We start from the raw sequence: 27,202 nt of genomic DNA, 5'->3' as shown, positions 1-27,202 counted from the left end.
GGCTATTTTAAATCAAGTGGACCACCTCAGGTTTGCAGATAAAACACTTTAACTGAATTTAGATGTTGAATAATATACGGTTTATGGCCGATCATAATTTATGCACAGGTGAATGGATATTCACTACACTTGGTTGCTGTCCTATAACAAGATTGTTTGAGTGCAGTAACCTAACATAGACTGTACAGTTCTCAAAATGTCACGTGTGGTAAGCATTTGCAACTAACAGAGAAACTGGATGAAATCCTTAAAACACTGTCCTTGAAATTTAGCTGTCCTCACAAAACGGAAACGAAAACAATGTGCACAGTAAGTAATTGTTGAAGATAGTTCTGTTCATAGTCAGAACCTATTGCCACAGTGAACATTGTTGAAGTTTGGTACAGTCCATAATAATAATTACATATTCACTGTCCAATCAATCATTGGAAGCTATCACTAAATTACGGGATGATCTCTTTGATGCGAAATTTAGGTAAAATTCACAAGAATATTGGGAACCAGACACACATTTATCATTTATGGGATGTAATTGGCTATCTGTAGACCACTTTTGGCAGGGTTTAATTGTCAGTGCAATATGGCGATCTGTACAAAATAGTTTTGCCGCTGAACGTCTCGTCTGCAGAAAGAAAATGGCGGACAGTGCTTCCACACTAGCAGCATCAGTAATTTGGCATGTGAATTCAGTAACAGCGAATCACATTGCTCCATTCATTCACAAGACATTCTTTGTGCCGTGACGTAGGAGCCCTACAGAACGTTTCGAACAAGATGGGGGCAAGGTATCTACGGAAAGTTCTAAGAGTTCTGTTTGCGTAATTGTTCTGATTTTCCCCTCGATGCTTATACGGAGCTCTCCTTCCAGACAAGAAGAATACTTTTATGATTAATGGTGTTTTCGTGAGCGATCACTGACATGATGAAGGCATCTAGCCGTGAGAACGTTAACTGTTTCTGAGACATGTGTATAAAGCGGGAAATTACGCCGGCCGGAGTGGCCGAGCGGTTCTAGGCGCTACAGCCGGGACCCGTGCGACCGCTACGGTAGCAGGTTCGAATCCTGCCTCGGGCATGGATGTGTTTGATGTCCTTATGGTAGTTAGGTTTCAGTAGTTCCAAGTTCTAGGGGACTGATGACCACAGCAGTTAAGTCCCATAGTGTTCAGAGCCATTTGAACCAGGAAATTACATATCCTTTAGAACCATAAAGAGGAATGCATTCGGCGTTATTCAGGGCTATTTTCGAAAACGGGTGCTGTTATTCCAGAAAATACCATTCAGACAAGCTGAGACGTCACAAAAGCTACAACAAAAGTGATGGATAACTATTTCTGCCGCACTTTACTATTTCTGAGAAGGGGCTGAAAAGTAACGGACGGGCTGTCCCGTTACATCTTGCTCAGTGCTGAACCTGCAGCTCTGTGCCATCGCGCCAGCAATGGTGCCAGGGTGAACACGTACTTAGACAGGTATTTCTCAGGTGTCAAGTAAGAAAGGGATGCCACCGCCTCATTCTTGCGGGACCCAAACTGACACCTTGCGTGGTTTGGCAGCTGATGATCATGTCGTCACTTTGTGGGGCCGCCGGTGCATCCCCACTCCTGTCAGCGTGTGCGGTCCAGTGGATAGGTGACGGCGAGCGGTCCGTGCTTTGCGATCGATTTTTAACTGTGTAATTATGTGTGATGTGTGTTGCATGATGGTATTCCTTGAATGATCAGAAAAGAAAGAAGGGTGATCGATTTAATTACTTTTCTTCTTACAAGACCTGCATCTTTCAAAACAGCATAGAATGATGAGCAGGAGAAATCCAACTCCTGGAAACTGATTTTTTTATGTAAATAAATATATCCTTCCTCTGCACCACAAAACCACCAATTTCCTGATTAAGGGGGGCGGGGCGAGAGGGGGCAAGATGGGGTGGCGGAAGTGGTGATAGATTTGCTCAAAAATTCTTTAAATAAATAAATTAACTATATTCTATACACTGCCTTGATTCCCCTAAATTGTTTAAATAAACAATATCCCACACATTGTATAAACTGTTTAAACAATATTCCATACACTGCAATCGATTTCCTGACAAATTATTTAACTAAATAAATGAACTATATTCCATATACTGTGATAAATAATTAAACAATATATTGTACATTGTCTAAATTGTTTAAACAGAATTCAATACACTGCACTCAAATTCCCTTGAAATGACAGATAAACTGAGTCTTTTTCCTGCTAATTTCCGAGAGGGAGAGTGGGAGGTTAGGGGTTTACCAGCTAATTAATTGATCAATTTAATTAGGTAGTCAATCAAATTGATAACATTGAGAGGGGCTATTCCAATAACTCAGACCTCGAATGTGGTCAGGTGATTGGGTGTCACTTGTGTCATACATCTGTATCAGACATTTTGACACTCCTAAACATCCCTAGGTCCACTGTTTCCGATATGATAGTGAAGTGGAAACATGAAGGGACACATACAACACACAAAGTACAGGCCGATCTCATCGGTTGACTGAGAGAGACCGCCGACAGTAGAACAGGGCCGCCATATGTAACAGGCAGACATCTCTCCAGACCATCACACAGGAATTCCAAACTGCATCAGAATCCACTGCAAGTACTATGACAACAAGGCAGGAGGTGAGACAACATGGATTTCGTGGTCGAGTGGCTGCTCATAAGCCACACATCACGCCAGTAAATGCCAAACGACGCCTCGCTTGGTGTAAGAGTAAACAGTGGACGACTGAACAGTGGAAAAACGTTGTGTGCAGTGAAGAATCATGGTACACAATTTGGCGATTCGGTGACAGGGTGTGGGTATGGCGAATGCCCGGTGAACGTCATCTGCCAGCGTGTGTAGTGCCAACAGCACTGGCCTGCACAGAGTCCTGACCTGAATCATATAGAACACCTTTGGGATGTTTTGAAAGCCTCCTTCGTGCCAGACCTCACCGACCGACATCGATACCTCTCCTCAGTGCAGCATCCCATGAAGGATAGGGTGCCATTCCCAAAGAAACCTTCTAGCACCTGATTGAACTCCAGTGGAAGACTCTGCGGGAAAGACGCTCAGTAGCTCGGTACGAGCTTTTGTCAAAGTTTCGAGAACATACGTTCACCGAAGAGTCAAGCAGTATATTGCTCCCTCCTACGTATATCTCGCGAAGAGACCATGAGGATAAAATCAGAGAGATTAGAGCCCACACAGAGGCATACCGACAATCCTTCTTTCCACGAACAATACGAGACTGGAATAGAAGGGAGAAACGATAGAGGTACTGAAGGTACCCTCCGCCACACACCGTCAGGTGGCTTGCGGAGTATGGATGTAGATGTAGATGTAGATGTAGAACGTATGCCTGCGAGAGTGAAATCTGTCATCAAGGCTAAGGGTGGGCCAACACTATATTGAATTCCAGCATTACCGATGGAGGGCGCCATGAAGATGTAAGTAATTTTCAACCAGGTGTCCGGAAACTGAAAGTCGTGAGCTCTATCTTCTTATCTCGTGTTTTCTACTGAAAATATCGTGCTTGTACTCTTGTTAAGTTTGCTATTACAGAGATCGCCTAAACTTTATTTTTTTTATTGGTCCTGTGTGCAACAAATAACTTACTTGGTCTTTCTGCTGCCACTGCTTGATCTGCTGCATTCCATTATTTAACAAAAACATAAAAAAACCTATTACTCATGCTGAGTGCTATGCATGTTCTGTATGGCGGCTCCTGCTGTTGCTGCGGCTGCTGCTGCTACATATAATTCAAGAGAAAGGGTTTGGTCAAATCTAAACTCGATAAATAATAACCCAAACAAGTAATTACCTTTTTCAAAAACTATCTTCTGAAAGCGATTCTTTCTCATCCAATTAACAAAACGCCAGAAGCTCGTTGAACAATCGCCTCGTATGTAAATCTGCCTCTAGTGGCAATAAAGCAATATTACAAATTAATCAAACTCTCGAGACAGGCTGAAATACTTCTCAATGAAATACATCGTGAAACAATTCCCTGACAATTACAAAAGAAATCAATGACAAAAATCAATATTTAGTCTATTTGCCCAACAATGGTTTCCCATAAGATTTCAACTCCTATCATTATGAAAATTACCGTCTGCTGCTACGCACATACACAAACCCTTTTCTTTAAATTAATAAGTGCGCTGCAAGTTATAAAAAATATCATCTCAATACCAAATCCTGTGTCGCTGCTGGCGGACACGGCAGTACGGCAGCTCGGCGACGACCCCTCGCCCAACACACATGCGCAACATATCAGGCGGACTCATACACTGGCTTCCAAACTGCCACTAATTAATCCGTGCCCTACGAAGCGCGACAACAATATCTTAGATTCCAGAGCTTGTGTATGCGCGCTGTAGCCAACCTTTAAGTCCTAAGAGAGTATTGCCAACTCTCAATACTTTTGATAACATAGCGTATCTTTATCCGTTTCCGAGACACAGAAGTTTAAAGTTACTGGTACACTTAAAATATGCATGTAAAATCCGGTGTGAGGCGAAAACGTAGTTTTTAAAGTGGTTTAGTACAGAGAAAATGGTGTAATGTCTTTTCCATAATCAGAAGGGTTCTGGGAACTCCATCGTTCAGTATTGAAACAAATCGAAATTTTGGTGGTCTGAAGTGTTAAATTAATTTGGCACTATTTCAATTTCACATAAGCAAACTATCAAAACTTTATTGGCCCATAAACTTCTCTTCATACGAGAGAATTCCCTTCTGTGGCAGGGAAAAGACGGGAGCCTGGGATAAATTCTCCTATCTGAGCAAAGAAAAGTTGAATATGCTCCTGTTTAAAAGACTGAAAACTGGGATATTAGCTGCCTAATTGTACCTTCCTCAACAATTATAAAAACTTACTAAAAGTTTTGGCATGTGAATATATTCATACTTTTTTAAGCTGAAAGAGGATAAAGTGGCAGCGAGAAAGCGGCGGAAAAGTAATAAATACTGGACAATAGTAGACGTATTAGACGATAATACAGAACAAACAAAGAAGACAATGGCTTTGTGAGAGAAAGAGAGAGAGAGAGAGAGAGAGAAGAGAGAGAGAGAGAGAGAGAGAGAGAGGGACACAGTGGCAGTGGAACATAGTTGACAATGGCAGAACAGTGCTACGAAAAGAGTGAATGAGACAGTGCCTGTGGCAGAGGAGTAAAGAAGGAGAAAGTAGAAGTGGGTCAGAGGCAGAAGTAATGAGAGACAGTGTGTATGTCAGTGACAAGGAAGAGAAAGATAATGACAGTGAGAAGGGAGAGTAGCAGTGAGAATGAATAAATAAGATAGTAGCAGTAAGAGAGAGCAAGAGAGAGACTGCGACAATGAGAGGAGACACTAGTATTAGGGCACAGTGAGGGAGACTCTGACTGTGAGGCAGGAGAAAGTGACAGTTACAGAGCCACAAAGAGATGATGAGAATGAGGTAGGTTGAATGAGTGTGTGAGAATAGCCAAGTGTGAATGGATGGTGTAATTGACGGATTAGAGGATATTGGTGAATGAAAGTGAGGGGACCTTGTGGGAGTGAAAGATAAGTTGCATGTTAAAAACAGCTTAAGTATATTCGCAAGCTAAAGAACACGGGGAAGTTCTTAAATGTGCTGGAGAAGGTAAACTGAGGCGGATGGTACCCCCCTTTCCAGCCAGAATCTTTTATAAGGGAACAGATTCGCATTTCATTGTGCTCCTATAACAGCATTTTTCTGCTGGTTTTGTACATGCATGAAGCAGAGTATCTATTGTTCCTATAAACTACTTTGAGTCTAATTCGTAATTTCACGGTGTTGTCTATTTGAGTTGCGGCTCGCGAGTATACATTCTTTATGTCCACAAATTTTTAGATTCAGGTAAATCTGAGAGTGTGAAATTAATAACATATGGTATCTAACACTTATGCTTATCAACTACAGCCACTACCAATAATAATATGCATAATTTGTCTAACAAAGAAAGAACTGGTTTTGTCGAATTTTGTTGTTTTGTATATAATGGGTTACAGTTTAGAGCAGGAACGAAATAATGTGTAAACTTTGGTTATTCTTCATTCCGATCTTTTATGTAAATGGGACATTTCAGATTTTTTTAGTCAAATGTACAAGATCCCGAAGACATGTATTAGTCCACGAACTAACTTCTGGGGTGAAAATCAGGAATTCTTACACTGCACCAACACAACATACAACATACGCTACTATACCCTTTTTTGTTGAATGTTCGCTAGTAATGACACACACTTGATTTCGTCACTTTCTCAATCAACGGATCTGGTCTGGGAGGCCCTAGTTCGTTTGTGACTAACTTTTCCTCGTAATTTTATTTTCTATTGGCATTGAAAATCAGATTGAACAGAGTTCATGTGGAGAGTGGCCACGAAGCCCATTACTGCACAGTAAAACAACCAACTCCGAACACAAACTGCCATTTGTGGAATTTATTAAATAATACAAGGCGTAATGCCTATCAACACGGTGACTTGACTAGAATACAAATGAGGCGCAGCGAACAATAAGGGCCTAAAGGACACCATCTTCGATCCCACATTTAAGTAAATGTCAGAGAAACCAGTTGTATAGCGTTTCGCCAGTCTTCATGTACACAATGTGGATTTGCAGCGCAAATAAACCTGACTCATTATAAGATCAACAGATATTGGAAGCGTGAAGAAATGCTACAATCTCACAATCGACACATGTTTTAGGCCCTTATGGTTGTCACCGCCTGGGATGGGTTACTGTAAGATAAAATCCGAAACTTAATATACTATAAGTCATTCACAAACCCACAACAAAGGTTTTTCTATCAGTATAACATATACTGACGCCCGATCTATTTTTACTATATCGTGACTGAATTGGCATATCTGAGGAATGTTCTACCGTCTAGCGCGATTTATGCCAAGAGAATGGGGATGGGGATAAGGATAAAAGTCTGCTGCAGCGTGCTACCACCAGTTTACGTTGATGTAAACCTGTAGTTGTCTGGTAATGTCTTGCTGTGAACTGTGCACATTGTTTATCAAATTCGTATGTATTTGACCAGTAAGGCAATGACGTCACACCAGTTGGGCATGTGGAAAAGCACATTGAAACGGGCACAACTGAAGACCTGCTCGCGATCCCGATACCAAGCTTCACGAAGTCTAGAGGAGTAGCAATTCATAGTACAGTAGATTTAGTGCCGTGTATTCCAGATTACCACATCTATGTTGAGTTTAACAACGATCAAAGAAAAATAACCGACAAATCCGCAAGGTGTCAAAAGTTTGGGTGTTCATGTGCTCTTGTACTCTTACACAGCAGCCGCCGCTGATCTACTACGTTTAATGGTGATCTATTTGTTGGGAACTTTTCCAGTAAACGCTATGGGAGTGCTTTATCTTTAATTTTGTTACATTGTTTTACATCACCGTCTCATAGTTGTTAAAGAAATGTTACACGAGAGTCTTTCAGCATCTGCTGGTAAACGCTGCTGTTCGCGGGCACAAGCAGTCGGAAAGTGGGCAACCACTTGTCGGGCCTTTATAGGCAGCGGATTTCGCGGGCACGTTCAGCCGGGATACTAAAAGTTGTCGGCCATGTCCACCGAACGACCACTCCGTCCCTCGCCGCAGTGCTGTTACGACTAATGTCCGTGTCGCGACACTTAAAAAGGATACAAGAGGCGGACTGCGGACCGTATCTGGCTCCCGCGCAGCGGGACATTACCGCGGCAAGGGCCGCCACACTGCAGCGCTACAGGGCTACCAACAGACGCTCGGGATGTTGGGGAGGGCAAAGCACGGCGCGGTGGGGTCCAGCTCTGTGACGGAAAGTGAGGTGAGCGGGGCGCCGCGTCGCGCTTTTAAAACTGTTTACGACCACCGGTGTGGCTACGTCGTTTCGGTGACACTCGTAAAATGCGGAACCGTCCGACTCGAGACGGCAGTACGCTTGGGCAGTGCGCGAACTTGTTGCCGCAGAGAGCAGTTCGCTTAACGCCCCCGGCAGAGAGGCTACAACCCGACGCAGAACGCATCCACATCGCTTATGGCCCTTCTGTCTTACCTCTGAAGCTCCTATAGATCGAAGTAGTTCTGAGAGCAGCGATAACAGGAAAAAGAAAATTTGTAGAAATGTGTACGCCTCCTTCTTCCCTTTGATTCGGCTATAGCTCGAATAAAATTACTTTGCACTAATAGTTGTAGGTTTCTTTTAAACGTCATCAGCGTATCGTTGCATAATCTAGAGAGGATATAAATTTCCATTTAATTTGAGTGTAGTGCTTGATAGAAACTTTGTCCACATAATACACAAAAATAGCGTATTTAACCCATCGTGAATAAGTTGAGAAACTGTTACACCAGCTATGAGGTGGGTGTGAGATACCCGAAACTCTGATGACGAATTTTTGACACTATTATCGTGTGTTAAGTATTTTTTATTTGGGATATTAATAATAATGTTTATTAAACAAGATGAGTAATTAAAATATTATATTTAATTTTAAAACCTCTTTTTTTTGGGGGGGGGGGTGAAATGATGAAGTGTCTATATTTTATCAGATAAAGTAGAAGTTTCAGAAGTTTAACATTTTTTCATACAAAATTCAAACAAAATTACCGTTTCTTTGATTAATTAACATAATGATATTATCTTCTAATTGTAAAACAGAAAAAGGAAAAAAAGGGTCATATGAGATTAATTAACTCAGCAACATTGCACCTACAAATCAGCACATTCTTCGCAACTAAAAATCGAATGCTCCATCCATATTGGCTTCTCACACAACAATGTTTTGTTTTCCTGTCCTTTTTTTTCAGTACAGCAATCATCTTTCGAATTTCCTTTGGAAGACGTACATTTTCTTGTCTAATGTGAAGACTGTCATTTATCAGAATCAAACCTGAATTACGAATGAAAACTCGGCGCATTGCACCTACAAATCAGCACATTCTTCGCAACTAAAAATCGAGTGCTCCATCCATATTGGCTTCTCACACAACAATGTTTTGTTTTCCTGTCCTTTTTTTCAGTACAGCAATCATCTTTCGAATTTCCTTTGGAAGACGTACATTTTCTTGTCTAATGCGAAGACTGTCATTTATTAGAATCAAACCTGAATTACGAATGAAAACTCGGCGCTTCATGCGAGTTTTAGCACCTTTGTTATTTCCTCTGTAGGCTGTGATGGCATTTATGGCAGCCTTATTGAGTATACCTTAAAAAATTGCCATGGGCCAACGTTTGCTGTTGCGGGCAACATCGTAAGTGGCACTCAGTTCATCTGCAACATCGACACCGGCTTTAGTTGCATTATAATAAGTAATCATTTCCGGTTTTCTTTTATCATCTGTCGATTCGTCTATGTTTTATCATAGTGTAAAGTTGACATAATGAGCACAACTTTATTTATTTTAGATACGTGGGACACCAATGTAACGTCATTCTGGAACCCAAATCGAGAACCATACACCTCTGTCTCTTTTTGAAAATCTCAGATACACTTGCCTTGTTTTCATGGACTGTGCCGACAGAAGTCAATGAATGTTCTTTCAAAGAGATGGATCATAAGGGGGTAACTAGTAAACAAGTTATCGAACGTCAAATGCCTACGTGTTTTCGTCATTGGCTGCAGTATACGGTTTAAAATATCATACACTATGTGATCAAAAGTATCCGGACATTTGGCTGAAAATGACTTACAAGTTTGTGGCACCCTACATCGGTAATGCTGGACTTTAATACGGTGTTGGCCCACCCATGGGTTGGTGACAGCTTCCACTCTCGCAGGCACACTTTCAATCAGGTACTGGAGGATTTCTTGGGGAATGGCAGCCCAGTCTTCACGGAGTGCTGCACTGAGGAGAGGTACCGGTGTCAGTGAGTGAGGCCTGGCACGAAGTGATCGTTCCAAAACATCCCAAAGATGTTCTATTGGATTCAGGTCCGAACTCTGTGCAGGGATGTTACTGTCATGTAGCCACTCCGCCACAGGCGGTGCATTATGAACAGGTGCTTGATCGTGTTGAAAGATGCATTCGCCATCACCGAGTTGCTCTTCAACAATGGGAAACAAGAAGGTGCTCAAAACATCAATGTAGGCCTGTGCTGTGATACTGCCATGAAAAACAACAACGGGTACAAGATCCCTCCATGAAAAACACGACCACACCATAACACCACCGCCTCCGAATTTTACTGTTGGCACTACACGCTGGCAGATGACGTTCACGGGCATTCGCCATACCCACATCCTGCCATCGAATCGCCACATTTTGTACCATGACTCGTGACTCCACACAACGTTTTTCCACTGCTCAATACTCCAATGTTTACGCTCCTTACACCAAGCGCGACGTCGTTTGACATTTACCGGAGTGATGTGTGGCTTCTGAGCAGCCACACGACCATGAAACCCATGTTGTCTCACCTCCTGCCTAATCATCGTAGTACTTACAGTGGATTCTGATGCAGTTTGGAATTCCCGTGTGGTGGTCTAGATAGATGTCTGCCTGTTACACATCGCGACCCTCTTCAACTGTCGGCGGTCTCTTTTACTCAGCAGTCGAGGTCGGCCTGTACGCGTTCGTGCTGTACGTGTTCCTTCACGTTTCCAGCTCACGCCGCGCGTAGTGGTCACACGGTTTAAGGCGTCATGTCACGGACTGCACGGCCCCTCCCGTTGGAGGCTCGAGTCCTCCATTTGGCATGTTTGTGTGTGTTGTTCGTAGCATAAGTTAGTGTAAGTAGTGAGTAAGTCTAGGGTCAGATGACCTAAGCAGTTTGGTCCCTTAGGAATTTACATACATTTGAACATTTTCCACTTCACTATCACATCGGAAACAGTGGACCTAGGGTTGTTTAGGAGTGCGAAAATCTTGCGTAGAGACGTATGACACAAGTGACATCCAATCATCTGACTACGTTCGAAGTCCATGAGTTCCGCGGAGTGCCCATTCTACTCTCTCACGATTTCTAGAAAAACTACTGAGGTCTCTGACATGGAATGCCTGGCAGTAGGTGGCAGCACGACGCACCCAATTTGAGAAACGTATGTTTTTGGGGGTGTCCGGATACTTTTGATCACTTAGTGTATCTTTTATTACTATGCTGTTAAGGTCCTCGTGGTTGTTTTCCCGAGTATACTTCCAGTTTGAGGATATAGAATGTTTTCGCATCTAAAAGAGCATATATTTTTCTGCCGTATTTCGCTGGTTTGTTTGGCATGCATACACAGAAAGGACATCTTCCTCATAAAGATAACATCTCATCAATAGTAAGGTTCTCAGACGGCATATAGTGTTGTTGAATATTTTCAACAAAATTATCAAAAATATCTCTTTTAGTAGCTAGACTGTCAGTCTTTTTCCTTTCGTCACGGATGTTCTTATCATCGAATGTCAAACAATTTTGGAGAAAGATTGCAACTCCAGTACCATCTGTACGCCACAAATCGTTTTGTCTAGTTGATCGGTTTAGCCCAGCTGTATACAAAAGTCTCATAAAAGCCATGAAATCCTCCAACGTTACACCGTTCATGTGCTACAGCTCCTAATTTTCTTGATGTTTTCCCTTGATATAGCTTATTTGATTATTTATATGTGTAAGTATAGTATTAAACATGTTGTTGTTGTTGTTGTTGTTGTTGTTGTCTTCAGTCCTGAGACTGGTTTGATGCAGCTATCCATGCTACTCTATCCTGTGGAAGCTTCTTCATCTCCCAATGCTTACTGCAACATACATCCTTCTGAATATGCTTAGTGTATTCATCTTTTGGTCTCCCTCTACGATTTTTACCCTCCACACTGCCCTCCAACACTACATTTGTGATCCCTTGATGCCTCAGAAGATGTCCTACCAACCGCTCCATTCTTCTTGTCAAGTTGTGCCACTGACTCCTCTTCTCCCCAATTCTTTTCAATACCTCCTCATTGGTTATGTGATCTACCCATCTAATCTTCAGCATTCTTCTGTAGCACCACATTTCGAAAGCTTCTATTCTCTTCTTGTCCAAACTATTTATCGTCCATGTTTCACTTCCATACATGGCTACACTCCATACAAATACTTTCAGAAACGACTTCCTGACACTTAAATCTATACTCGATGTTAACACATTTCTCTTCTTCAGAAACACTTTCCTTGTCATTGCCAGTCTACATTTTATATCCTCTCTACTTCGACCATCATCAGTTATTTTACTCCCCAAATATCAAAACTCCTTTACTACTTTAAGTGTCTCATTTCCTAATCTATTTCCCTCAGCATCACCCGACTTAATTCGACTACATTCCATTATCCTCGTTTGGCTTTTGTTGATGTTCATCTTATATCCTCCTTTCAAGACACTGTCCATTCCGTTCAACTGCTCTTCCACGTCCTTTGCTGTCTCTGACACAATTATGTCATCGGCGAACCTCAACGTTTTTATTTCTTCTCCATGGACTTTAATACCTACTCCGAATTTTTCTTCTGTTTCCTTTACTGCTTGCTCAATATACAGATTGAATAACACGGGGACAGGCTACAACCCTGTCTAGCTCCCTTCCAAACCACTGCTTCCCTTTCATGCCCCTCGACTCTTATAATTGCTATCTGGTTTCTGTACAAATTGTAAATAGCCTTTAGCTCCCTGTATTTTACCCCAGCCACCTTTAGATTTGAAAGAGAGTATTCCAGTCAACATTCTCAAAAGCTTTCTCTAAGTCTACAAATGCTAGAAATTTAGGTTTGCCTTTCCTTAATCTTTCTTCTAAGATAAGTCGTAGGGTCAGTATTGCCTCACGAGTTCCAACATTTTGAGGAACCCAAACTGATACTCGCCGAGGTCGTCTTCTACCAGTTTTTCCATTCGTCTGTAAATAATTCGTGTTAGTATTTTGCAACTGTGACTTATTAAACTGATAGTTCGGTAATTTTCACATCTGTCAACACCTGCTTTCTTTGGGATTGGAATTATTATATTCTTCTTGAAGTCTGAGGGTATTTCGCCTGTTTCATACATCTTGCTCACCAGATGGTAGAGTTTTATCAGGACTGGCTCTCCCAAGGCCGTCAGCAGTTCCAATGGAATGTTGTCGATTCCCGGGTCCTTGTTGCGACTCAGGTCTTTCAGTGCTCTGTCAAACTCTGCACGTAGTATCGTATCTCCCATTTCATCTTCATCTACAAAATGGCTTGGTTCAAATGGCTCTGAGCACTATGGGACTCAACTGCTGTGGTCATAAGTCCCCTAGAACTTAGAACTACTTAAACCTAACTAACCTAAGGACAGCACACAACACCCAGCCATCACGAGGCAGAGAAAATCCCTGACCCCGCCGGGAATCGAACCCGGGAACCCGGGCGTGGGAAGCGAGAACGCTACCGCACGACCACGAGATGCGGGCTTTCATCTACATCCTCTTCCATTTCCATAATATTGTGATCAGGTACATCGCCCTTGTATACATACTGTTAGTTATAAAAAAAACTCCAACATTCAGTCTCTGTTCTGGGATGTTTTGCAGCACCTTTTAAGCCGGAGAATTGGTAATAATATTCTCTGAACGAATACGAACACTTTGCTCAGGACAATCCTTCATCCATTTTGTACCGTCTTTGAACGTATAAAAAATCCCACGTACCTTAGGCATGGGGTTGCCAACGCGGATTTTGACCCTTTCGAATCATACAGATACCCTATTGCTCCGAATCGCCTCTTTCACTTCTTTGAGAAACTTTGTCAATCTCTTCTTCACTCGCGGAGTCACCGGAACTAGCATTTGAACAGTTTTCTAAAACTTCTTCTAGTAGTTCTTGTAGCCGATGTCCATTTTCTTCTTAAGACATCTTGAGAAACAAAAACTTAAAAATAAATCAAAGAATACTATAAATAATGATATATATCATAAACTTTCTGACAGCTCAAAAATGTTACACCGACTACAAGGTCGGGTGTGACGTACCCTAGCCACCTTTCCACACGTCTATTTTCCTCTGACGCTTGCACAACAATAAGTCGTGTTGCAGTTCTCAATGCAGTTGAAATTCCTGGGCATACATGGCTGAAGAGACTTCTCACCAGTGTTTGTCATTCTGCCTTAGTTCCTAGGGGTCTATCTTTGTCTTCAGCTGGCGTCGATCTCTCATGTATGCGGTGATGGCATTTGATTTCTAGGTGTAAAAGCAGTGTCAGTAAGCCATTTTTATTTTATTTTGATGCAACCCAATAACTAGTACATTTAGTACTGTATGCGCCTGCCTTCTTGTTTTCTAATTCTGTCAACATTGGTACCTGTGCTTACGGGGATCCTTGTTACACTTGACAAAGTCCTTGAAGCAAAGTCTCTACCCTTACAGAATATTTAATATCAGAAAAGTCTTACTAGTTCTATGTGGCTTGCAAACAGTGGCCTTATGGTTTTAGAGCATGTAACAAGTGTTAACAGTGTGGGCTCCTTAAAACCTTCCATACACTCGACAGTTGAAATGACAATTCACGACCAACCTTCTTAATAGCTTCCTTAGGTTAAGTACTGTATTGTGAAGTACACTGCTGTAACGATATGTTTTATTACTGTTTAATATCTGTCTAGAACCCGACAATCATTGTGTCCGCTGTATGAAAAAACAACAGAAACACCAAAGTGCGTAACATAAAACTGTACAGCTGTCTCGTGGAACAACAATAAATACATCACAACTTACAACACATTAACTAAGTATTAAAAAACCCATCTCAGCTACGCACCTGCGTAATTATAGAACCAGTTATAAGATGTATAATGTTCCATCGTTATTATTAGCTGTATATGTATAACATTGCGTCTGTTTACCCTCATAGCAGTTAATTGTGTAATAAACTCGTGGACTTAACATAGTCAGTCAAAGATTATCCAACAAAACATTTAAGGCAAAAAAAGATGCAGCAGCTTCATAGATCGATTATCAATATCTCAGTGACTTAACATTATACATAATAATTAACTTAAGGTGCATCCATTATGTTACGGAATTATACTTCAATTAAAAATTACTCAAAATGCATCTATTATTTTACAGTATTAATAATTCAGTTTTAAACTATCTGAATTTACTGTTGATATGTGGCATTAGTAAAACCACAGGTAGCCACATTTCAGTCTGACCAACACTGAAAGTAAAATGTGTGCTAGTCATAAAGATCACATCGTCACCCAAAATCTATAATTTTTTTCGTGTACATATCTAAATCAGATACATAGATTAATAATAATTATTAGTGATTAACAATAGTAGTGAATTGGTGTTTTCAGTGCAATGTTGATATCCACGGCCCTGTACATGCCCACCCTCGCACCTGACCACGCCCACCCCTACCCCCTGATTGCGTTATGTATTTTTCTCAGCTGCACGTGTGCCCCAGCCCCCTCCTTTCCCTCCCAATCGCATAATCGCATTACCCACCCCTCCTCCTCACTCAACCTACCTTATTGATCGAAATTTTGAATTTTGGTGGGAATTTAGAATTCTGGTGAGTAATTCGGATTTTGGAGGGAATTTATTTGTCCCAGGGCTGTGCTGACATCCAACCCCAGCCACCACCTTGGAATTGATGGGAAATTAAAATTGACGGTAACGTTTCTAGCACGAACCCTGGTCCTCCTGGGTGAAAAGCCGAAGTGTTCTCTCCTTACACAATTAAACCACCAGAGGCGCTTGGAATTTATGGGAAATTAAAAATGGCTGTGCCCCTTCTGGGATTCAAACCCTGATTCTGATAGATGGAAAGCCCAAGTGCACCCAATAACACATGCAAATTGTCCAGATGCGGGAGAGGAAGGTTAGGTTAGTGTACTTTATTTATTTTGGTTGGGAAACTGAAGCAAATATCGATCCTAATCACGTAATTAATCACAAAGATTGGACCTGATTACGCAATTATATGCATAGAGCTACACAAAGACAGCATAAGAGCCCAATACACTTCAAAAACTGATGATACCATACAGCAGCCTGCTGGGAAAGAATTTCGCAATACCACTCGAAACTACCTACAGACACACTTAAACTCTACTACCTACAAGCTGGCAGGAGAAAGGCAGGGGTATAAGGCACTATGTGTATTCTCTTTGGCTGCAACGAAGTTTAACAGACGAGATGAAGGTGTTGGACAGAGAGGAGTTTAAAAAGCGCATTACCTGTAAGCATACACTGTCTGTCGCTGTTTGACGTCAGAGTTTGTCACAGATGCCTGGTCAAAAAAACCTACAGCCCAGATTCCAAAAGATAATACCACAACTGATGGAAAAATAAGCGTCACAGTTTTAATTACGCTTCGAAATTGTTGTGAAAAAACCAGCACTCGTAAAGAATGGGTCGTAACGCAGCAAATGCACTGGGGAAAATCGTCATCCTAAAAGACTGCAGACACGTCAGTAGTTGAATGTGTTCAGAAAATCGAGGCCCTCTTCCTCCCTCCCTCCATCCCTCCATCCACCTATGGGGAGGACACAGGCTTCTTGAAATGGGCAGCTGCTCCACTGAGCATCTCGTAGTTTCTGTGTCATCGCAGCCACCCTTTGTTGCCATCCTCTGCAGTCACTTGCCGCTGCCGGCTTTCCACCATCTGGCTGCCACCTTAGGGTGATGCTTTTATGCCAACACAATAAAGTGCAACTTGTTCCTCTAAAATTTAGCGACAGAGTCCCCATGCACCGCCCCCTAGACAGAGACCAGGTGTGTCCTGTGACCGCTCACAGCCGAGGTGCCCTCGCTATTGCCCCCTTTGCTCCACTCTCGATATGCGTCATGTCTTCAGGTGGTGGTCCTAGACAACACTAAGGGGAAATTATGTAGCATAATTCCGCCCATCTGGAGTATGATCCAGACAGCACGCAGCACTCAGCTTTCCACCATCTGACCGCCCCCTTAAGGCTAACCTCCTACGCCAACACAGTAGCATGTGTAGTCAACTAAACAATAGGAGGTAAAAGGGCGGCCACCTGAAGTGCAACTTGCACATCTAAAGTGTAGTGACCCAGCCGCACCTAATGGTTAGTGAGCGCACCTGTGGTGGTTACCTGACACATACTAGGTAGGCCTCCAGTGCCTCCAATAGGCCTCTGTACTGCGATGGAGAACACTTTCGTTTGACATCAAAACGTCAATAATCAAGCATGTATTAAGAAAAGGAAAACACATTTGTGGCCATAATAAATATCCTCCTTCCACGAAAATAGGCTAAGTCCTTTCTCATGTAGCTTTATTAGCGAATTCGGTATACTCGTAGCCCTTACATTCGGCTGCAGAAAACAAATCTTCATTAAACAACTTCTTTCAGCATGCTGAACAAATTGTACGGCCTGAGAGCGTCTCTCCCATTCACTATCTGTAAACAAACTGTCATTCACGTGTGTATTACAAACATTTCAGACAATATTTCACACCATTGGCACCCATGTTGGAAAAAAGATATTCGTTTTACGTTTGGCAGCAAGAAGCTATAACTGAAGAGAACGTAGCTGTTTTGTACACTATGACAGGTCCCCTTTTACCAGTGCGATGCTATATCATATTAGCCTTTACGAAAAAATCGTGAGAACCTGTCTCGCCCTGCGTAGGTGGGACATGGAAATTTTGTTAAAAGATATCGCTGCAATGAAAAAAAAAAAAAGGAAACGCTTGTCAAGAATCTTTCTGTGGCGCCCTACCCATCTCATCCACCTGCCAGGTGGCACATCCTTGATATCAATTCGATAGGCTGCTTAATTAATTGGATCCTGAGAGTCAGTGTGTGTGGCCAATAGTCAGATTATACTCATGAAGTAGGACAACTGGGAATCCATGGAAGGAACACTATGCTCTTTCTGAGGAACACTATTGAGAAATGACATCTGAAGCTGACCACAGAGGAATTCTACATCCCACAACATGCATTTCGCGTAAGGACCGCAGTAGTATAACAAGTCTGTCATCACGCCCCTCTGACGTTATAAATTATTGCGGCTGTGACGTCAGCTGATGAAGCGAGTACCATTATCCAAGATGGTGGCTGTGACGTCAGCTGATGACGCAAATAACATTATAGAAGATGACGGCTTTTGGCGGGAAAATGCTTTCCCCCTGGCAGGAAGGTAGGAAGATTGAATTCTTGGAGGGAACTTGAATTATGTGCTTCTATGGGTCCCCCGCCCCCCCCTTTCCGACTTTTTTTCATGATGGTGCATAGCATACAGCAGAGAACTGCACGCTTAGCCTCTTACATGTAGAATGGAAACCAGCGTTAATGTCTGAACATATGAAGAGGAAGAATATGGTCCTGCTACGGGGAGGAATTTCGATTTTGGAGGAAAATTTTTTCCTCCTCCCATGTGACCAGAATTTGTGGCACACGTTCAGCCTTTGCTGAGGTGTCACTGAGGAACCATTGTGCTGTGTTCGATCACTGAGATGAATGTGAAGGATATAGCAGTTTCAATAGCTGCAGTACATGTACACATTTCAATGAGGACTGTATCGACAATTCACCACATGAGGTATGGAAGTGTATGATAATGGAAGAGTGTAGGAGAAAGAAGCAGAAGAATTCAGTTCAGCACATTGTGACAATGCAGAGGGATGGAACCAAGATGCATGTCATAACAAACACATGCTTATGCACATGTGCAAACTGTCAAGATATTCAGCATGAAACATTCACTCTCTCAAAATGGAAGAGGTGGGTAGTAGATGTCATTTCGCTTCAGTGGAAGCATATTCAAGTACAAGATATATACCATTGAAAAGCAATTAATCATCTCCATCCTCATGGCTGTGCAGAATGTGTTCTATCGAAGAGCTATTGGTGTCTGACCAGGAGGAGTTTAACAGCCATGTTGCCTGTAAGCATACAGCCGAGGACTGCACCCATAGCCTCCTACATGTAGAATGGAAACGAGCATTATGTGTGAACATATGAAGAGGAAGAATACGGTCCTGCAAATAAATGCTTTGCATAAAGATGCATTAAATATGTATTACACAATGCATGGAAACATCTGTCTCTGCTGGAACTGTCTGTCAATTCTAAAACCTACATATAAGCTCCCACCCCACAAGAGACAACTGCCTCCAATCCAGCAGACCAAAGAACTGAGCTAGTTAGCGAGTTTGCTGCTAGAGGGTGCTGCGATAGGTCATATGATCGTGTTCACCCAATACGAGTACAGCATCATGATGATGTAGGCATGGTGTATATAAGGACAGCAGCTGCTCAAAATCTATTTCCGTCAGTCAGTCAATCAGTCAGCCAGCCAGGATGACGAAACGCCAGTCAGCCCAGCAGAGAGGAGGAGGAAGCAGCAGAAGAGTAAGTATCTACTTTGCTCTATTATTATAATTTCTGCAGAAACAACATATGATGCTGATGATTATTCTTCTCTCTCCACCAGATGTATCCATAGCGACCCCCTCAAGTTAGTCGGGATCAGCACCATGTTGGCAAGATCCAACGTGTTGGCACCGGCCAGTTCCACAACATTTGGAGCCACACCTGTGGCGCGATCAAGATCCAATATGCAGGGAAAGTTCAATCCCATCGGGTCCCACACACACTTTGGTGGCAAGCTCCAGCCTGTTGGGGTCAGTAGGTCCCAGCTCGCAGGGATCCGCTACTGGGGCTTCGGCGGATCATCTAACACAGCTTCGCAGCATTCTTCATCAGGATAATGAGACTCTGTTGTCCGTGCTGCTTGATACTGTCGAGGGTGCAACATTGTACTGGGATCCATCCTACGCACCGTCCATTGAGCCAAGCGCAAGAGACATTCCAGCATCAGTGCAAGACCAGATGGCTAACCGCGCTAGTGTGGACGTTGTGGATGAGAAGCTACCCGCCCGCAGTGTACCGCCTCCGTCACTATTCGCCTCATGCTATACCTTAATAACTAGCGGTTCAAAATGTCTTCATCTAGGAATTGAAGTTCACAAATGGTTCAAATGGCTCTGAGCACCATGGGACTCAACATCTTACGTCATAAGTCCCCTAGAACTTAGAACTACTTAAACCTAACTAACCTAAGGACATCACACACACCCATGCCCGAGGCAGGATCCGAACCTGCGACCGTAGCAGTCCCGCGGTGCCGGACTGAAGCGCCAGAACCGCTGGACCACCGCGGCCGGCGAAGTTTCACAAGACGGTGATGTGTCAGCTGTGTTAGTGCTCGAAAACGTGCCAAAAAATATTAAAGTGCGTGTTTCAGACTATGAGTGGGATGAACGCAAAAGGTTACATCAAGAGGCATATGACTATGGAATATGTTACGCCACAATCCTACCAGGACATCTACTGTGGAGGCCTAACTGTGAGTATATTATGTATGATGAAGGTACAATAAGAGTTGAAAGTGTCAACAGGCAGAGTATTTAAATGCAGCAATGAACAGTCGTAACCTGTTCAATATGCACTCAGCGATAACTACTACGAAGGAAAGATTAAATAGACGGCTCCCTTATATTCAAGCTGTATACATTGATATCATGAACTCGCCTCACACGTGTAGTTTTCACATGGAAGATTAGATCACCATTTTAGTACCTGTATAAGTGCAGTGCCGAAGTCTCGCTCTATTCGTCGAAGAGGTGTGGAAAATGTTAAAATTAAATTTACTGATGGAATACGAGATTATTGCAATGTATCGATAACATTGCGGAATATGCGTGCAGAATATGAGGGATATAAGAAGCAGCTGTTTTCCAAATACTGCACAGCTGCTGCACCAATTAAAAAAAAGTGTTTTTTATGGTGATAATGTTAAGCCTAATTGTCAATGGTGAATAAAGAAATATATTTATTATCTCAAATTTGTGTTTGTGTTATTTTTTAGACAAAATGACCCAGTATATAATGTCATATGTATTTATGCACATTTTATTTTTTATTTGAAAGCCTATTGCACGCCAGGACCTAACACAGTTGGTATCATGCCAAGCTGGGTGAAAAACCGTAGCCACAAGGACTTTCTTTTAGGTGACTGGTCCTGTGACGATGAAGATCTGGAGAATAAGAATAAGAAGAATGGAGTATTCCTTGCCCACAGCATAAGAGCTATAATTGTAGGTCTCTCCAACTGTGGCAAGAGAAATCTTCTCATGGGTCTGCTAACAGACATTGACGGAGTTGGCTTCGAGTATGTCTACATATTCTCCAAATCACTGTTTCAACCCAAGTATCAGTTGCTGCAGAGAATATTAGATGGCGTAGATGGTGTAACGTACAGGACATTGAGTGAAAGTGAAAACGTCCCTCCATCTGAAGAAATAAAGCCAAACACAGTCTTCATATTTGACGATGTAGCTGTTGAAAAGCAGGACCAGATCCGTGGATATCTCTGCTTTGGTCGTCATATGGGTGTTGACGTATTTTATCTGAGTCATATTCCAGGATCCTGAAACTGTTGGTCAGGGATAACTCCAACATCATTATAGCATTCAAAAAAGACAATCTCAATTTATAACACATTTACCAGGCTCATGTGGGGACTCACATGTCGTACAATGAATTTGTGAAGATCTGTGGAGATTGCGGGAATCACTCACGGTATGGGTGTCTCGTTATTGATAAAACTCGAAAACCGAATGATGGTAGGTACAGTCGGAACTTACAGAAGTTTCTCCATATATAATCATACAAAATAGGTGAATGCCTCAGTGTACTCCACACCATGGACAAGTTCGCACGCATGTCCGCCGCCCAGTCTGAGAGGTTAGGTGTACATAGACAAAATGCTCGCATATATACTGATATGAAATTTTAAACTCTTGAGGGAATACTCAACATACCCAGTAAGGCTGTAAGGGAATTAAAGGACAATCAGAAAGTTTTTGCACTTGACCATCACCGGCTAGAGAAAAGAATTAGTGCAATTGAACCAAAAATAGAAGCTGAGGTTCTTATTATTGGGGAGGGGGGGAGGAGGATCCGGGAAAGAAGAAGAAGAAGAACAAAAACAACAATAACAACCAGAACAAAGCATGTATAAAGCCTCACGATGTACAGAGCTCAGATTAGGATGCATCAAGATGTCGACTAAGCATAAAGTCATTCAGGTGCGTAAAGCTGTTAGAGAGAAAATACATTTGTTGAGGATGGGGCATGTGGAGGGGGAGCAAATACTAAGAGAGAGACAACACCAAGTTTATTGAAACTCATCTTCCTAAGAGCCTCAAACAACTTAAAATACTCTGCCAGTGATCGCCAGGCGTATGGAGAAATACTACTGTTGAATGAAGTATATAAGAATGCAGACAGAACACTGAAAAGCCGACAGAGTTCTAAATACACTAGCATTATACAACGTTTACTGACTGAGCAACCCCAAAGCATTGGTGAAGATCTTGACATTCAACATAAACGAGTGAGCAGTCAACCCCCACAGTCTATATATTACGATGAGGCAGATGAACTAATAGAATGACTTCGGCTGTTCATGGTTTCAGCTACAGCTGGTAATACATCAGATTCGAATGAGGTTGTCTCAATAATTTCAGAACTTAGAGAAAGAGGGATCATCGAATAATAATAATACCAAGTATGGAAACAGTAGATCAGGAGCTGTACAAACCAGCACGCAGAACATACCCTCACAGACATGTGATGATTAAAGGACTGGATGACTTATGGCAGGCCGATCTTGTGGATATGGGTCTGCAAAACCGTAAGAATAAAGGTTTCAAGTATATTTTAATGGTCATTGATACATACTCTAAATTCGCATGAGCATTTCCTGTTAAAAGAAAAACAGGGAGAGAAGTTGCTACGGTGTTCGAGCGTTTGCTGCGAACAGGGACGATCCGATGTCCGGACAACCTTAAAACCGATCATGAGTTTTACAATGAACATTTCAAGACTGATGGAGCTCTACGGAATACACCACTACTCAACGTTTACCCTCCTGAAAGCGAGTATTATGGAGCGTCTGAACAGACCAGTTTAAGCTCAAATGAGGAAGCGATTTAATTTTCGTGGGTCATAAAAGTTAGGCTTAGGAGTGCTGAGTTTCAAACGAACTATGAAAGCAACGCGGTCCGCTTCGGGGAAAAGAAGAAGAAATCAGGGTGCCTGAAAAGTTGCATTCTCACTTCGATGTGTGCAGCTAAGCTTGCAATGATGAGTAAGAAAAAGAACAACAAGAAGGGTAAGACTAAAACACCTCGCATTGTGCCTTTACCGAAGACATCAGACGGAATTATTCCGTTCCTCGTTCCAGCCCTTGCGGCACTATCAGGGGCAGGCTCGCTCACAGGAGGGGCTGTAGCTGTAGGGAAAACGGTCAAGAATGCTCAAAACGCTCAATAACAGCTAGAGGAGGCAAGAAGGCATAATCGTATCATGGAAGCTGCAGCCACTTGGAAGTGCCTATATTTGAAACCGTGCAAGAAATGACTGGGCCTCTTTATGAATAAAAAGAAGGCCTTAAGCTATTCTAGCTGATCGAGCTCTCACGAATAAAGATCTTCCTAAGGTTGTTAAAGAAGAATTCCACGTTCCAGGATTCCGTGGTGTCTTTATGCGAGATACTTTACCGAAGACAATGTGGCGAACTAATGAATGCGCAGTTGTGAATTTAGATGTTGCAGGCGGTACAGGAACTCACTGGGTCTCATGTGTCAAGAAAAGTGCAAATACAGTTTATTATTTTGATTAATTTGGAGATTTACAGCCATCGGAAAAATTGCAACGATACTTCACCAGCAAAAGACGAGTCTTCTACAATTTGCAGCGATATCAGGGCTTTAACTCATACTTGAGTGGTCATCCCTGCATCATGTTCCTCCTTACAACTTTGATGAAACAGCATGTAAAACAACACCAAAGACTAGTGTGTGCTCAACATTCAGGACGCTTGATGTTTATAAAGTCATCATTGAGTGCCCCACCCATCAGGTGAGGTTTGGATGCGATGTCGTACACTCTGAAGATAAAAGAACGACCGTCTGTATTACGTGCAAATTACTTTCCGCCGATTTATTTTAGTTCTGGTGATTAGGGTATTGCACTGATTGCTCTGGATACGTGTAACAGCATCCCAAATATCACAAAGGCCAACAATAAACTTCATCTGAAAACTGATGGTCAGGAGGAGATTTTAGAAATACAACATGATGCCTACGACATTGATGATTTAAACGAAGTCTTGAAACACTCTGAAATTGAACTGCGCGCAAACATCAATATGCTTAAATCTGAAATACGAACAAAGAATGCTTTGATCGACTTTAGGCAGGAAGATTCAATAGGTTCACTGCTAGGTTTTGCGAAAGACCGGATTTTGGTGAAGGATTCCAGTAAATTTTACGCATCAGATCAGGATGTGGACATACTATCAGTCAGCACAATCCACTTTGAATGTAATGTAGCTACAAACTCATACCTCTACGATAAGTTGCTTCACTCTATTTACAGATTCTTCCCTACAGTTGGAATCGAGTGCAAGATAGTTCTGACCACCACAAACGCGATATACCTCCTGGTGACAGTTCAGACATTGGAGTACCTGGAGCTACGTATTGTGGATCAGAATAATCGACCTGTGGACTTTCGGGGTGAATAACTTGTTGTACATCTGCATCTAAGACGGGGTTAAAGTACACTCCTGGAAATGGAAAAAACAACACATTGACACCGGTGTGTCAGACCCACCATACTTGCTCCGGACACTGCGAGAGGGCTGTACAAGCAATGATCACACGTACGGCACAGCGGACACACCAGGAACCGCGGTGTTGGCCGTCGAATGGCGCTAGCTGCGCAGCATTTGTGCACCGCCGCCGTCAGTGTCAGCCAGTTTGCCGTGGCATACGGAGCTCCATCGCAGTCTTTAACACTGGTAGCATGCCGCGACAGCGTGGACGTGAACCGTATGTGCAGTTGACGGACTTTCAGCGAGGGCGTATAGTGGGCATGCGGGAGGCCGGGTGGACGTACCGCCGAATTGCTCAACACGTGGGGCGTGAGGTCACCACAGTACATCGATGTTGTCGCCAGTGGTCGGCGGAAGGTGCACGTTCCCGTCGACCTGGGACCGGACCGCAGCGACGTACGGATGCACGCCAAGACCGTAGGATCCTACGCAGTGCCGTAGGGGACCGCACCGCCACTTCCCAGCAAATTAGGGACACTGTTGCTCCTGGGGTATCGGCGAGGACCATTCGCAACCGTCTCCATGAAGCTGGGCTACGGTCCCGCACACCGTTAGGCCGTCTTCCGCTCACGCCCCAACATCGTGCAGCCCGCCTCCAGTGGTGTCGCGACAGGCGTGAATGGAGGGACGAATGGAGACGTGTCGTCTTCAGCGATGAGAGTCGCTTCTGCCTTGGTGCCAATGATGGTCGTATGCGTGTTTGGCGCCGTGCAGGTGAGCGCCACAATCAGGACTGCATACGACCGAGGCACACAGGGCCAACACCCGGCATCAAGGTGTGGGGAGCGATCTCCTACACTGGCCGTACACCACTGGTGATCGTCGAGGGGACACTGAATAGTGCACGGTACATCCAAACCGTCATCGAACCCATCGTTCTACCATTCCTAGACCGGCAAGGGAACTTGCTGTTCCAACAGGACAATGCACGTCCGCATGTATCCCGTGCCACCCAACGTGCTCTAGAAGGTGTAAGTCAACTACCCTGGCCAGTAAGATCTCCGGATCTGTCCCTCATTGAGCATGTTTGGGACTTGATGAAGCGTCGTCTCACGCGGTCTGCACGTCCAGCACGAACGCTGGTCCAACTGAGGCGGCAGGTGGAAATGGCATGGCAAGCCGTTCCACAGGACTACATCCAGCATCTCTACGATCGTCTCCATGGGAGAATAGCAGCCTGCATTGCTGCGAAAGGTGGATATACACTGTACTAGTGCCGACATTGTGCATGCTCTGTTGCCTGTGTCTATGTGCCTGTGGTTCTGTCAGTGTGATCATGTGATGTATCTGACCCCAGGAATGTGTCAATAAAGTTTCCCCTTCCTGGGACAATGAATTCACGGTGTTCTTATTTCAATTTCCAGGAGTGTATAAAGCTACGACGTAGAGCTCACAGTCAGTCAGTGCGCCACAGAAGCGGAAGGTGATAAGACGCCTTAATTACGATTTACTTATTGCAATTTGTCTCAAGCCGTGCGATAATGACACTCAATGTAATGCAGTCAGTCGAGTATGATGATTGAATTATACATCATGAATTCCACTCACATAAGCCCTACGCTTCAACAGCATTAGACAAAAATGATGAAATTAGGATTGTTATTCAAAACCAGTACCCTTTAACACTACCTTGCAAGAGCTTCTTCCATCTGGACTGCACATTTAAGATAACTGATGGCACTGCGGTAACATTATCGAAGCTGAAACGTAATGCTGCGGCATTCCTGTTTCAAGTGAACCGTTATGAACTTAATGGAATATAAATCGACCGCAAACGTAATGTCGGACTAGCATTAACCCTTAAGACATACGTTTCAGCCTCAATCTCAGCTTCGAACAGCTTGGGAAATGCAAGCTGGTTCATAGATGCACCAGATGTCGGATACAGTCGGTTTACTGCATGGATGCCTCTACAAAAGCTTATGTGTTACTTTTAGGACATGCAACGATTTATTATGAACGCCAAACAGGAAACTTATTTTGGTGCGGATTGCAAGTGATGCCAATTCCTACATTCAAACAAAGGCAGAGAACGTCAAAATCAAGATGAATTGTGTAGTATGGAAAATGCCCCAAATCAGTGTTGCTGACGAGGAACACTTGAAATTTTTAAAAGTTCTGAATGCCAGCACTTATCTGTCGCTAACGTTCCGGTCATGGGAGCTTTTGGAATACCCTGTCTTACTTACAGCATCAACACGTATTTGGGCTATTAAAACATCAGTTCAGTTGGAGGCACCTCGATTCATCATACTTGCATATCAAACTCAAAGGCGTGGGAATGCATCAAAAGACTCAACTGAACTTGACCATTGCAAGTTAACTAACGTCAGAGTCTACTTGAATTCTGAACACTATCGACACGAGAGTTTACATCTACAGTGGGACAGCAATGTATACAGTCTCATTTGACATGTATGCGTGATTCTGTGCATCTTAGTATGAAGGAGTGGAAAATGAGTTGTGTCTACTCAGTCCACAGAATATCAAGAAGTTGGCACCAATAATCGTGACTGACTGCTCAATACAGAATGAGTTAATTAGATCAGG

This window comes from Schistocerca cancellata, chromosome 6 (genome assembly GCF_023864275.1).
Source record: "Schistocerca cancellata isolate TAMUIC-IGC-003103 chromosome 6, iqSchCanc2.1, whole genome shotgun sequence".
Lineage (NCBI taxonomy): Eukaryota > Metazoa > Arthropoda > Insecta > Orthoptera > Acrididae > Schistocerca > Schistocerca cancellata.
Note: the sequence above shows the minus strand (reverse complement) of the source record.